The 9373-nt window shown below is 41.0% G+C and overlaps 1 long non-coding RNA gene across 1 annotated transcript; it reads right to left on the bottom strand.

Annotated features, from left to right (window-relative positions):
- Positions 1-1032: 1032 nt before the first annotated feature.
- LOC146717774 (uncharacterized) lies at positions 1033-3830 on the bottom strand. The gene is made up of 3 exons (XR_014914911.1): positions 3689-3830; positions 3314-3440; positions 1033-1381 (listed from the first exon to the last, which is right to left on the bottom strand). It is a non-coding gene; the product is annotated as an uncharacterized LOC146717774 (long non-coding RNA).
- Positions 3831-9373: the final 5543 nt, after the last annotated feature.

The raw sequence follows: 9373 nt of genomic DNA on the forward strand, positions 1-9373 counted from the left end.
TTTTGACAATGATAAGTGTGCGTGCAGGGCTGATATAAAAATGTAGAGAGAGCCACACCCCAGTCCAATGCTGAAATACCATGTTTCAGAACCTACTTCTTCAAGTTGGTATTGCTAGAGTAAAAAAAGAGGAAAAGAAAGTAGGGATAACCATAATCCACAGTTTCCTGTGTGGTACATCAATTTACTTGTTTTTTTAACATCTGCCTGAATGCCCAACTCAAAGCTAAACTCTTTCTTTTGTAATGGCAGATGCTTTGAATAAATTTTGTCTGTTGGCGCTGAACTGTGAGCACAAAGCTTTTGTCTTCATCGGACACACCCAACCATATGAAAGTTTGTTGAACACACTTGATCATTTGTTGTTGAAATTTCCCCACACCTGCTGCCCGGCGTTTCTTTGTTTGTCGCAGCATTGTCTGTTACAAGTGGTTGCAGGTGAAACGGTGCACCTGGACGAGCCCGTGTAATGAATGCAGATTATTCAGGCACATATTGATTTAACTTCCCTTTAATATCAAACATGTGACACATTTAGTACGCTTGACTGTGGTTTGATCACTGAAGTGTTGCGCATTAAACTTTATAACTTCTCGGGTGGATGCAGGGGCTTTCTTTCTGACGCACTCATCCACACACTCATGGGAGATGCACAGGAGAGGACTCTCATCTCAGAGTGAGTCAGATGTGTGATTTTTTTCCTACTTGCTAAGCGTGATTCAAGATCATTTTGGCGCAACCATCTTCCACCATGGTGTGGAATCAGGGAAGCCATTTTAGTTTGTTCTGTAGTCTCATGGAAATCAGAAAATGGAAATGTTCCCACAACAGCCAAGCACCCAAGTCCTTGAACACATGACTCACTCATCCTGTGGATCACGGTGGAAGAGGGCTGTAACTTGAGCAAATAACTTTGACTTCACTCGCACCACAGCGGCAGTTACAAAAGTGCTGAAGGATAACCCTTTGATTGCTGAAGGAGTGGCGTTACCAAAGCTGTTTTGTAAGTCAAATATGAAATGACTCTGAGCAGAACCCATGCAGTTTTAATCGTTTTGAGGCAAGCTTCCTGCCAGATGGAGGCAGCATCAAGTCCACACAATATACTGTGCCTGCTTTGTATTTAGAAGCCTCAGAGTTAAAAAACCAAACTGAAGCAAGCCACGAGAACAATGAGCTGTCTTATGCCAAAGAGCAACATTTTCTCTTCCAGTCCTGCCAACCTTCCTCCCCCTGGTCTTTATTTCTTACTTGGCCACACACTCACTACTTTTTCCTTCCTCTACTGATCCTCGTTTTCTGGACATTTTTTTTCTCTCTTCTGTGTGCTCGCATGAGGAGGGGTGGGGATTCTTGAAAGCAGTTGGATCAGCGAGGAGCCCTGTAAGGGAGGAACACAGAGAGCTGATGTATTGTTTCACCACACAAGGTCCCTGTGTGGCTGTCAGCTCGCAGTAGGAGCTCTGGGCATGGTATGCATGTGCTGAGCATCTGGTGTTGCGAGACACACATCTGGAAAAGGGTTAGGTAGTCAGTGGAGGGCTTGGAACAGCAAGGTGAAGCAATCTGACACAGTTTTCATGAAAGGAAAGCTACCACTGACGTTCCTGTTGTGTGGGTTAAGCATGTCTATGGATTATGAGTGTGTAGATTTTGTGTCTTTAAGTTATCGTTAAAGGCCTTACATGTGTCTATTTTACACAAATCTGGACATATTTACAGCTCTGCTTATTGTCACAGGCCAGCTGGCCAAAACAAGAGCACATCACTCTTGTCACAGTTGGAGGGACATCTCTGGGCGGATAGAAACAACACTCAGCCACCACATAATCCCACCCTTAGACTTTTATGGGGTTTCCCTACACTCTAGTATGTTGCTGGGTTTTAAATTCCTCTAACACACTCACACGCACACACACAATAAATTTGAGCAATAAAAATGAGGTCAGGAAGATGGATTCTTAGTCAGCACCCAGCGCGACTTCAAGTCAAATGTCCTCTATTTTTGAGGCAGGGCCAAGAATGAAAATATGAAGTTTAAAGACTGCAACACATTACAGATAGTTACACATGCATATATACATGCTGTATATCATATTATATCCTCTTAGATTAGAAATGTGACCTTGAGATCTTCTGTTTGGTGATAGGGTCTTTTCATGGCTTTAGTGCAGTCAAAGTGTGCGAGCTGCACATTTCTCTGCAGCTCTATAGCTCTAAAACGCAGCCCTAGAATGGAATGAGGGAGGTCAAAGGTGAGTATGTTGAGGGGAAATAGCTAAAGGAGGCAGGGAAAGAAAAGATTAGATCTTTTGCAGTAGTGACGAAGCACTTCGGACAACATAACACGAAACATCCGCTGCAAGTACCAGCTTTAAGTTGAAGCAGTTATTGTCATCCGTGAAGAGATTATTAATAAGTTGTTTGTTGGTGAGTTTGTGTTGCCCTGCAACAGAGTTTGTCGGTGTGAAAGTAGAGAAGAAAGTGCGTGACACAAGTCAAGAGAGAGGTATGGAGAGAAAACAGTCAGCCCCTGCACTTTTGGACATGAAACCCCAGAGTTGCTTCTGTCTCATGTTACCAGAATCTGGAGGTGGGGCGTGTTGTCAAACTAAGCCAAACTACAATAATGCACTGCCATGACTACTAAGGCAGAAATATTGCATGTTGGAAAAACATTCAAAATAAATAAAAATGTGTTCTCTTTAATAAACCTTTATAGTTGGTTCGCTACCCTACAAGGCTAGAGGACGGTGCATTAGGAAATATTACTTTCAAATGTTAGTCATAATAGCTCCACAGTTGTGGTTTGGGTGTGTACTCAGCGTTCAGTGTTTAAAATAGCCCTAGGCTATCTTCACACGAAAAAGCAAATGTGCGTTGCTAGAAATGTATTTTTTGCAGAACTAAAAACAGGTACCACTGTTGTCTCACTTCAGTTCAAAACGTTCTGTTAAGAAAGAAGTCGTTTAGACTTGTATTAGCAGAGGGGTACCCCCCACTTCACTCATCTGTTCTTCATGTACTGACTTGCTGGCCGTTTACATTATACTCATGTGAGTGAGCGCATCAACATTTTTAGCTATGACTGGAATGTGCAGCTTGGGATCATATCTGCCTGCACAACGGATGGAAGTGGAGTGAGAGATCAATAGCTGAAAACAGTTGATAGTGAATAGCTGTGAGACTCTGTGAAGAAAATGATCACAGTAATCTAATCAGATTCACAAAGGTGTGCATCAGTAATGTGTCAGATCACTTGCTTAATTTTCTGGGGGCAATGCATTACAACACTTGAACAACATAAATTTACCGGAGGTTTCCAGGAACTTATTAAGCCTGCTGTAGGGTGGTGACAACAAGACCAAACGTGCGGAAGGCGTTCCAAGCATCGGGCTGTTTAGATGACTCTTCTGTGCAGACAAAAAGGTCTGTTCAGGCTGAAATAGAAAGACAAGACGGGAGGGGGATAATCATCTTCTTTAAAAACTGTTATAATACTTTGTGTAAAAAAGTGGGGCAGAGTTCCTTACTACATAACAAACTGCTTTTTGGGCATGTGATATTTATCCATACACACACACAGGGCATTGCTATGGAAACATCCCTGCAAGTACCTGCCCCCTTGCTTATTATGTTGCTATAGTAGCCATCCCAGAATAGTCTTTTTTTTTTTTTTTTGACTCACTCCCTCGTGTTTGTGACTCATAGCTTGCAGTGGAAACCACAACTCGATCTGTCTCTTATTCCCCTTTTTTTCCTGACATTCTCTTCTCTACCAAAGGAACAGCTTGCCATTCTGAGTCATCAGCATGTGCTCGTGTGTGCCCTGTAAGTCAGCGTGTGCATGCGAGAGAGCAGGAACTGAGGGGAATTCCAAAAAGATTACCAATAGACGAGTTACTATGGTGATAGCAAATAACAGGCAGCGTGACCCGTGTGTTGCAAGATAGTTTATCTTGAGTACTGCACATTCATGAGCTGCCAGTGATTTCTTTCTAGTGTATCTCCACATAGGTACACTCTGCTCTCAATGATTATTTGAGGTCCACTTTGTTTTGAGAAGCTGCAGCTTGTAGTTTACTTACCCACAGCGCTCTGGGGCTAGCGTAGCACAGAATTGCATACGTGGTAATACATTGCATCTGACGTAACAAATGATGCATGTGTTAATTCAATTATGGGGAAACTTCTTAATGATGGGGTGATCAGTTTTCATTCCATAGGTTCGCTAATTTGCCAACAAGATGAAATTCAATTATCTGTGCTAATTAAATTGGTTAAATAGGTTTTTAAACAGGACTTTACCCAGTACTCAACTTGCAAAGCAATTTGAAAGGCGAGGAATTACATTCTACTTTTATTACAAGGATTTAAACTTCCCTGGCTTGAACAGTCTCAACACAGTTGAAGACAGTAGAGTGATTTTAATCTTGTTGAATTGCAGATATGTTTGGAAATAATATAAGCATTAGAATAAGCCATGTACACCGTCCTTACAGAAGTAACAGCAGGCATCATCCCAGTATTCAAATATTCCCTTACAAGTACATGGTTTGTATGTAAAAGTTCTTACCATGACAATGACAGTGTGAAGGCTAACTGCAGAGCATTATTATGAAGGTACAGCCCCCTTAGCTGTATGACAGTTTAGCATGAGCTCCCACTCACTGCTTACATTTTTGTTTCCTCATAGTACTGCTTTCATAGTATCATTTTCAACAGTAGCAGGTATCTGTTTCCTCAGCAATAGCCCTGTAAATGCATTACATATTACCTGCTCATCAAGTAACAGACAGACACATACATCTGTAGCCAGTCTGCAGCTCCACTACCATGGAACATTTAACAGCTAAGGACAAAACTTAAAAGATGAAAATTTGTGCTGTATATCCAAAGTTCAAATACAACCCCAATTCTTAAAATGTTGGGATGCTGTGTGAAATGTAAATAAAAACAGAATGCAATGACTGTCAAATCTCATAAACAAATATTTTTTTTCCACAATAATTCAAAGAAAGCTGAGACCATTACCGTTACCAAAAGTATTAGCTAATTTATGACCCCTATTTCAGTTGGGTTGGGGTTAACAAAAGACTGCAAAGGTAAGTGGCACTGCTGGAGGAATTTTTTTGCATCTAGGTTCATCGGTAAAAGGTCAGTGAGATGACCTTAGAGAGGCAGAATTTCTCCCAAATAAAGATGGGCAGAGGGTCAGCAATATGCAAAAAACTGTCCACTAAGTCTGGAACAATTTCAGAATAATGTTTATCAAAAATCATAAAGTGTTTGAAAAACTCATTTATGACAGTACGATAAGATCAGCAGAAAATGTTGTGCACAAGGCAAGGCAGAAAATCAGTACTGGATGCCTGTGATCCTCGTGCCCTTAAGCAGCAGGCATGATTCTGTCATGGAAATCAGTGAATGGGTTCAAGAATACTTCCAAAAGTTATTTTTTTCTATGCAAAGATTTCACTATCCCACCTACTTGCATGGCAGGCTAAAGCTCTGCCATGCAAAGAAGAAGCCATAATTGAACGCAATCCCGAAACATTGCCACCTTCTCTGACCCAAAGCTCATTCAAAATGGACTGAGGTAAAGTGGAAAACTGTTTTGTGCTCAAATGAACTGAATTTAGAAATGTATTTTCGAAAACATCAACATCACATCCTCTCGACTTAAAGAAGAGAAACAGTCATCTGGCTTGTCAATCACTACTCAAAAGCCTACATCTCTGCTGGTATGGGGATACATCAGTGCCTATGGAATTGGCAGCTTGCATCTGGAAAAGGCACCATCAATGCTGAAAGTTACATACAGGTTTTAGAGCAACATATACTCCCATCCCACCAATGCAATGCTAAACTGCACACTGCAGCTAATACAAACAGCATAGCTTTATGGATGAAGAATCAGGCTGCTGAACTGTCTTGCGTGCATTTCCCAGTGACTCTGGAAAATTGGTTTATGCATGTATTACTTCTAGGCTGGACTACTGTAATTTGTCATTATCAGGATGCCCTAAAAACTCCCTGAAAAGCCCTGAGTGGATCCAAAATGCTGCAGCAAGAGTACTGACGGGACCAGAAAGAGAAGAAATATTTCTCCTGTCTTCATTGGCTCCCTGTTAAATCCAGAATTGAAGTCAAAATCCTGCTCCTCACATGCAAGGTCTTAAATAATCAGGCCCCGTCTAATCTTAATGACCTAATGGTGCCATATCACCCCATTAGAACTCTTCGCTCTGAGATTGCTTTTAAAGTTAGGCTTAAAACTTTCCTTTTTTGCTAAAGCATATAGTTATGGCTGGATCAGGTGGCCCTGAATCCTCCCTTAGTTACGCTGCAATACTTCTAGGCTGCTGGGGGATTCCCATGATGCATTGAATGCTTTCTCTTTAGTCATCTTTTTCACTCACTATGTGTTTATACATCTCTCTGTATTTAATTATTTGTTATTATTAGTCTCTGTCTCTCTTCCACAGCAAGACTTTGTCCTGTCTTCCCCTCACCCCCAACTGGTTGCGGCAGATGGCTGCTCCCCCCTGAGCCTAATTCTGCTGGAGGTTTCTTCCTGTTAAAAGGGAGGTTTTCCTTCCTACTGTCACCAAAGCACTTGCTCATAAGGGGTCATATGATTGTTGGGCTTATCTCTGTTTTCTTTGTATTTGTAATCGTTTTCTTTGTAGGCTCTTTACCTTAGAATATAAAGCACCTTGAGGCAACTGTTGTTGTGATTTGGTGCTATATAAATAAAATAGTATTTAATTGAAAACATTTGATGCATCATGAAATGAAGGGCTGCTTATCTTCCAGATGACTATGGACCGTTGTTAATAGTTACAGTGCCATGAAAAGGTATTTTCCCCCTTACCTAGTTATAATTTTTGTCATAATTAAATGTTTCAGATGATCAAACACATTTTAATATTAGACAGAGATAAACAGAGTAAAAACAAAATGCTGTTTTTCATTTATTAAATGGGAAAATGCAATCCAAACCCACCTGGGCATATGTGGAAAAGTAATTGCCCCTTAAAGCTAATAACTGGTTGTGCCACCCTTGGTGCCAAGAACTGCAATGTTTGCAATAACCAGTGATGAGTCTTTCACATCACTGTGAAGGAATTTTTGCCCAATCTTCTTTGAAGGATTTTTCTCATTCAGCCAATTTTGAGGGTGTTCGATCACAAATGCCCCATTTAAGATTGTCTTTTGCCCTTCTCCCCCGTCCCTCTTCTCAGCTGTTTCTCTTTCCCTCTTTCTTTCTCCCCTTCTTTCCCCCAGTCAAGTCTGTCCCGTATTCAGTAAGTGAAAATAAAATAAACAATAAAAGGTGAATCAAATGGACCATTACGGCAAGGCTGGGATGGTCAATTTGGTAAAGTAAATCCGTTGGGCATCTTTCTTTGCCTTTAGACAACAATTCTGATGGCAAAAGAGCCAAACGGGACAGGCCAAAAAAAAAAAAAAAAGAAGAAAAAAAAAAAAAAAGAAATAAAGAACATGTTAACTTAAAAAAAAAAAAAAAAAAAAAAAAAAAAAAGATTAGGCAGACGCATCTATTTTTGCTGAATCTCTAAGCAAATGAGGCCTGCTGTTCTTTGGATGTTGCCCTCGGTTCTTTTGTGACTTTCTGGATGAGTCATTGATGTGCTCTTTGAGTAATTTTGGTAGGACAGCCAATCTTGGGAAGGTTAATCAGTGTTCCCAGTTTTCTGCATTTCTGCATAATGGCTCTCACAGTGATTCCCTCAAGTCCTAAAGCCTAATAAATGGCTTTGTAAGCCTTTCCAGACTGATAGATGTCAGTCCCTTGGTGATCTGTTCTCGAGTTTCCTTAGATTGTGGTGTGGTGTTTTTTCCCCCCCTCAAGCTTTTAGCCAACTTCACGTTGTCAAACAGGTTCTATTGAAATGATTTCTTGATTCAGCAGGTGTGGCAGTAATCAAGCCCGGGTTTGGCAAGTGAAACTGTATTCAGCTTTTTAAAAAATATGGTTAATTCATTCTCAGTTGTGGTTATTTGCATGACATCTCATTTAACTTTTTGCTTTGGCTGATACTGAAAACACATTCTAGTGGAATTTCATAAGTTCAAAGCTTGGTAAGAAGCTAAAATTCCCAGTCTAATCACTCAGCCTGATCATTCACATTCATCTAGAGTTAAATCTGCAGCAACTCTAGCGAATCCTCCGCAGCTAAGTTTGCAGCACTTGCACCAACACATTCAAGTTAGTTTTCTCATTATATTGCATCCCACTCCTGTAAGCAGAAGGTGAGGATTCCTCTCTTTAGCTCATGTGGCAGTAGTCCACATGTTCTGTATGAGTAGCCAACTAAAAAGTGGGCAAATTCGGCTCAAGTCACTTTGCTATTCAAAACCTTACAGATAGGACATATAGTGAAATCTAGCCATAGTTATAAAGGTGCAGACCCTGTCCACCATTGCAGAGGCAAGGGGGGTGTTCAGGTTAGACATTCTCTTGCCTGCAGTGGTTTTTCTTTACTAAAGCATGAACTGTGTCTGCTCAGCATTCGCAACATACCCCCATTTGTTTCAAATTTTTCAGTTGGGTCATGCCTTAAACTAACTGTGCAGATAAATGCCTTTTTTTTTTTTTTTTTTTTTTTAAATCTCTGAGAGTCATGAGTTGTATTTAGCAAAGCTAGACCCGGATAGGTCAGGTCAGGCTTTGGTCTTTGCAATAATTACTGACGTTTCAGTTTTTCAATACCAAGTAATATGAAACTGATCAAAGTTTATGTGTGGAATTCAGGTGAGGGGGCGGAGCCTGTTTTCTTTTTTCTTAATAGGGTGATATGTTTAGCTTTGATTTTTACATCTGCATAAGCCATTTATACGGAAGTTCATTCAGTCCACTATAGTGAACCTTATATAATAAAAAAAACCCCAAACAAACAAACAAAACCCTTAGCCTCTTTCTGTTATTCCAGGAAGCTTTGGTTAGGTAAATCTCTCTTGTCGTTCACATGTTGGTGATTATCGGCTTACTGTTTCCTGTCTTGCAACTTTCAGCCTTTTGCAGGCCCTCTGCTCTCTGTTGGCCAGCCCGCGCCTCCATGCAGGCTCTTTTCTCTCCTGTCTGTGCAACTCTCAGTCTTATTGTAGGCTCTCTGCTCTCTATTGGCCAACAGCGGCTCTGAGTCTTAATGCAGGCTCTTCTCTTTCCTGCATTTTGCAACCCTTTCTTGTCTCCTATCATCTTTCTGCTGCAGGTTGGCCTCCAGTGCCCCTAAGCTGGAAGCCTCTCCTCTCTGCCCTTCAATCTCTCCTGTCTCCTTTGCCAGCTCTCAGCCTTATCACTAACTCTCTGTATCTCTCCTGTCGTACCTCAGCTCTGAGCCAA

This window comes from Copadichromis virginalis, linkage group LG2 (assembly GCF_057382275.1).
Source record: "Copadichromis virginalis isolate Kocher_CV1m ecotype Utaka linkage group LG2, C_Virginalis_male_GT1.1, whole genome shotgun sequence".
Classification (NCBI taxonomy): Eukaryota; Metazoa; Chordata; class Actinopteri; order Cichliformes; family Cichlidae; genus Copadichromis; species Copadichromis virginalis.